Genomic DNA, 5,983 nt, shown 5'->3' with positions numbered 1-5,983 from the left:
TTTATTTATTTTATTTTTTCAACAGAAGCAGAGATTGGAATACCTTGACAAAAATAATCAAGTTCCTGCACTTATTTTGTTTTTAACCATAATCGCCATTGGAGATTTTTGTTCACTAGTCTTTCGCTATGCCGATCAAAGACTTGGAGTTTTGCTATGCAGATCAAAGCCTCGCCTACAACCAACAATGGAGCGATCAAAGACCCACATACAACCATCAATGGAGCTTTTAAGATTGATGGACGCCTTTATTTGTATGAACAAACCCATACTTGCCACGTGAAGAGGTGGTTCGGCATGGAGGTTTTTTTTTTTTTTTTTTTTTTTTTTTTTGCAGGACTTCTTACGAATCAGCTCTCCAATTACGAATCCAAGAACGACACAGAAGCTTTTCCATGCAATCAACGCCGACTCCAATCAACTTTGCCTCCAAGCCTTTTTTTCCTTATTTGTGGCAGTCAATCTTGATCAGTAATTTAATCGAATCCATCTCTTCCACCAGAAGCTTTCTTCTTAACGAGGACAACTATGATCCACAGGTCTTCAATCATGCTATCACAGATCAAACATCAACCATTCAGAGAGTAAGAACAAACTCCAAGAGGTCATACCACTAGCATTGTTAGCCATCGCTAGAACGTCTTCATCAACCATGGATCCAACAGCCATTGATAGAGCGAAACCATATTCCGAAAGGTCATACCACCAGCATTGTTAGCCATCGCCAAAACGTCTTCATCAGCCATGGATCATCCAGCAGCCATTGATAGAGCGAGACCATATTCCGAGAGGTCATGCGACCAGCCCAGACAGTGTCGTCAACAGCCATGAATCAATCCAAAGAGCAGCGACAGATGTCATTAGCCACAGATCAGACATCAACCATTCAGAGAGTAAGAACAAACTCCAAGAGGTCATACCACTGGCATTGTTAGCCATCGCCAAAGCGTCTTCATCAACGATGGATCATCTAGCAGCCATTGATAGAGCGAGACCAGACTCCGAGAGGTTATAAAACCAGCACAGACAATGTCGTCAGCAGCCATGAATCAATCCAGAGAGCAACGACAGATGCAGACTTCATTAGCCACAGATCATACATCAACCATTCAGAGAGTAAGAACAAACTCCAAGAGGTCATACCACCAGCATTGTTAGCCATCGCCAGAGCTTTTTCATCAGCTATGGATCATTCAGTAGCCATTGATAGAGCGAGATAAGACTCCGAAAGGTCATACGACCAAGCACAAACAGTGTCGTTAGCAGCCATGAATCAATCCAGAGAGCAACGACAGATGCAGATGGTGTGAGGAGGTGACAAACACAGCTTGCATTCCTATGTCTCTGTGTGGTGATTTTTTTTTTTTCAGCAATACCTTGGAGACGCAATGAATTTTTCTTGACACAGTGCCTCAATGGAAAACCAGATTTCTTTTTCAGTAACACCTTAGTGGTGAGCAGAAGTTTTTTTTTTTTTTTTATTTTATTTTTTCAACAACACCTCGGCGGCGAGCAAAATTTTTTTAGGCAGTTACAGTCTGGCGACGAACCAATTTATTTCTTTGCAACTATACTTTGTAGATCAAAATTTCTTTTGTAGCTATAACTATGGCGATAGACCGAAATTCTTCTTTACAGCTACACTTTGGCGGTGAGACAAATTTCTTTCTTACAGCTACAATTTGGCGACAGACCAAAATTTTCTTTGTAACTATACTTTGGTGGTGTGCCAAGTTGACAGGTGCGACGAGCACTTTTGATATCGCATGATAAGTGATAACATCTTGATAGCGAGCCAAATTAAAAATTTGTGACGAGCGACAACAATATTTTGACAGCAAGTGAAGTTGACAAATTGCGATTAGCCCTTTTGATATCTTGTGACGAGCACACTTTGCCATTTTGTAACTCCAAGGAGTTTTTTTTTTTGGTGGACTGAACTTAGAACAGACCTCCAAGATGCCTACGTACCCTGAACAATGATCAAGTCATCACGTAGTTCAAATTTTTTTTCAAAAATAGTTTATACTCGTGTTAAGGAGTGTCATTTTTTTTTTTTTTTTTTTTTTTTTTTTTTTTTTTTTTTTCTTTTCAGGTAACAGTTTAAACTCGTGTTAAGGAGTGTCATTTTTTTTGTTGGGAGATAGTTTAACCTCGCATCAAGGAGTTCTTGATATATATATATATATATATATATATTTTAGGTAGACAGTTTAAACTCGTGTCAAGGAGTGTCATCGACAGTTTAGGCTCATATCTGGGAGCACTTTAACTTTAATAATTTTCTTCAATTTTGCAAGAATCAGACGACAATCCAAGCTTATACTGGAGGGCACGGACTATCTCGTCGTCATTTTGAGGATTTTCTTCTTGATTTCCTTGACTTAATGCCCCCTGTGATTTTGCACTTTCGGTTGAAATCATTGTTGTAGCATGGTGCGTTTCTTGATGCAAGTCTTTCGAGATGATGCTTATGATGAAAGATGAAACTATTTCGTCATCCGAGTTGGGAAGTATATTGTTTTCTTCTTCGGACTCACTTATCTCATCTTCTTGAAGGTTGTCAGGTATATCTGGAACATCTTTCCTAGCACCATGATTTTCCATGCTAAGCTCCATATCCTGGGCTCGAGTAACAAGCTCTTCAAATATGTGAGGCTTAATCCCTTGTAGGATGTAAAGAAGCTCCCAGTGCATGCATTGCCTTGCATACATGCTTCAACTGCAGAAATTTTATATAAACAATCCTTACAGTCAAGACTTAAAGCTCGCCAACGGTTGATGTAGTTAACCACGGGTTCACTCTTCATTTGTTTTGTATTTGTAAGCTCCAGCATACTAACAGTACGACGAGTGCTATAGAAACAGTTAAGAAATTCTCTTTCCATCTGCTCCCAACTGTCAATACCTCCAGCTTTGAGGTCTGTGTACCAATCAAATGCATTCCCTTTGAGGGAACGAATGAATTGCTTGACAAGGAGATCTCCGTCTGTACCAGCATTGCGCAAGTCTCAACAAAGTGTGCAACATGTTACTTGGGATTGCCATTTCCGTCAAATTGTTGAAGCTTTGGAGGTTGATACGCAACCAGCATTTTTTAAAATGTCAATTCTTTCTGTGTAAGGCTTTGAGTATATGCGAGCACTTTGAGGAATGCCACTGTATTGTTCTTTTATGCGATTCACTATCATGTCTTGAAGTTGTTGGATAGAAAGTGAGGTGATGGAGGCAGCTTCAATTGTTGGATTGGCAGACACGTCATTTTGATTATTAATTGGAGTGTTTTCTAGCATAGAATTCGAATGAGGAATTTGGCCTTTGCTTGACTCAGCATTGTCGTCACGCAATTTTAATTTTTCTGTCAGCGAGGCAATTTTCAGATCTTGCTCCTTGAGAGAGTGTTGTAATTTTTCAATTGCATGGGCCATAGTCGTCAGTTGCTCTTCGTACAAGGTAGTACTCGTCATCATGACTGGCATAGTGATGGAGTCAGAAAAAATCTTTGGCCTTGGGTAGACCAGCCTTGAACTTGAACTTGTGATTGGAGCAACCTTTGAGATTGTAGGAACCTTCCTTCTTGCCCCTAGCGAGGTGGAACTTGAACTTGTGACTGGAGCAACCTTTGAGGTTATAGGAACCTTCCTTCTTGCCCCCGGCGAGGTGAAGGCGGTATGAGTTTGAGTTGTTATTTTCACAGATTTGGCAGAAGTGACTCTCATCGCATTGTGCTGTCTTTTGGCAGGAACGGATGATTTGATCATGCTCTACATTATTGAACTTGTAGAGGTGTTTGTACCACTTGACGAAGTTGTAACCTTTCTTGCCACCTTTTGTGATGGTATTGATGTTGTTCGTCATGACCGTGATGTCTTTGGTGGTATTCTTGCTCTTCGTCTGAATCTTATTGGAAGTCATAAAATCTGACGATGAATTTGTTGAGAATTTGATATAGGAGAAAGAGATGAGAGACAGAGGATGGCCCACCGGGCGTGCCAGAAATTTGTACACACAAATTTTGTAAGTCTACAATAAAAATAAAATGTTGAGCAAATAGTAATTTATTAATTTGGAAAATTTGAGTACAATCCTCTGTAATAATATTCTTTACAAAAAGTATGGTCATCTAATTCGATCTCCTTTTTGTTATTGGTTGGATCCAAGGGCTGCACGAGTTTGTTCTTGAATCACCGTGGAATTTGATAAAGAACGGCACGTCGTTGGATGTGCTTGTTATTGATCACCGTGGTATTTGATGAAGAACGACATGTTGTTGGATGTGCTTGATGTTCTTCGCTTTTAAGTTTGGATTCTGAATTTGTGTCTCTGACTTCTGAGTCTCTGGATTTCTGAGTCTGTGGACTTCTGAATTCTGAATTTGTGTCCCTGACTTCTGAGTCTCTGGATTTCTGAGTCTCTGGCTTTCTGAGTCTCTGGACTTCTAAGTTCTGAATTTTTGTACCCCTTCCTTCTTCCTCCAGACTTTTATTTATAGACTTTTTGGATTAATAGGATGATGACACGTGTCATCTCCTGATAAGGATAAAATTATAACTAGGCCGGGCCAGTTATATTGTGATAATTATCCTTAAAAATAATTATTCCAAATATCTTTCCATTTAATCATCTGGACTAGGCTAATTAAATAATTTAAATGGACTAAGTTTGGCCAATTAAATAACTTAATTAAACATTAGGCCCATATTTCATAGGTCCATTTGTCAAAACCAAAGCCCACTAAAATTTTAGTGTCTACAGCACTGAAGAAGTCAATTTATGCCAATCACCGCACTGTAGGCAAGGATATGTTAGTTATAATCTCCGGCGTCAGCGATTCTGCCTATGGCGATTTGTCTCGAGACAACTCCGTCCAGCGCCTTAATTTACTCGTCTCCAGATTGCAAGTTCTTATGAGGAAGGTATATGTTACAGAAGCCCTTAGCGGCTAAGCCTATGTTTGATTGCTGACAAAATGAATGAAAAATATAATTTTTAATCTAACATTCGTTTTCTTGAAACATAAAGTGAACTCAGAGTTCCAATTAAGAGAGTAAAATAAGAGAATTTAGGATTGTGAGTGTAATGACCTGGTCATTTTCCTTCATTTCCTTTTTCTCAAATTTCACGGATATTTTTTTTCCGTTGATTTTTTTTTTTTTTTTTTTGAGTTTAGTTTCTCATCACGTAGTATCGTCTCGAATGCTCGGAATGACTTCCGAGACTCTTTCCTTTGGGTTGACAATTTCCTTAAAAGATCGCGTCATTTCCACATTTCACTTTTTTGACACTTTTCAACACTATTCACTTTTCGTCCTTTTTTCCGTTTGTCACTTTGTTGGCATAACCTCACTTTTTGTGCTCGAAGTTGATTTTTGACTTCATATACCTTCATTCTAAGTGGTTTCCACGAAATACGTATCTTTACTTTTTAAAAAAGTACTCTGGTTACTCCAGGTGTCCATAGGGGCATGGATGTATAATTCTTTAGAAATATTTTCTTTTCTTGGGGTGTTTTTCGTAAATATATTTTATTTTAGGGGTTTTTAAGAAAATATTTTTGGAAGATATTTTAATTCTGGGTCATTAGTGCAGTTATCACTTTTTGTATGAGCCATTGTACAATTAATGAAAGTTATTGTAAAAATGCCTCATTTTGAACTTGGATCCTCCTACGGGATTCATTTTCACTTTTCGTCGAGTCGTGTACTCTTAGAATTTCCTTCTGGTCGTTTTTACCCGGTTTTAGGGTTTCTGACCCCGGTTGCCGCCGAACTTGTTTGGGGCATATCTTTTTGCACGGGACTCGATTTTTGACGTTGTTTCTTCTGTTATTTATCTTTTCTCATTTCAGTTCTTTTTTGTTCATGGAGTTTTACCATTTGAGCGTGTCTGCTCAAATTTCACTTTTCCAGAACTGGCGGGGCCCGTTCGGGGCACTTTTTGAGTTTTTCTATAAATATGGGGTCTTAAATGAAAAGGTCAGATT

Source organism: Cornus florida, unplaced genomic scaffold, assembly GCF_030987335.1.
Source record: "Cornus florida cultivar Cherokee Brave unplaced genomic scaffold, ASM3098733v1 CherokeeBrave_3.0.0_Hap2_Chr09, whole genome shotgun sequence".
Lineage (NCBI taxonomy): Eukaryota > Viridiplantae > Streptophyta > Magnoliopsida > Cornales > Cornaceae > Cornus > Cornus florida.
Note: the sequence above shows the minus strand (reverse complement) of the source record.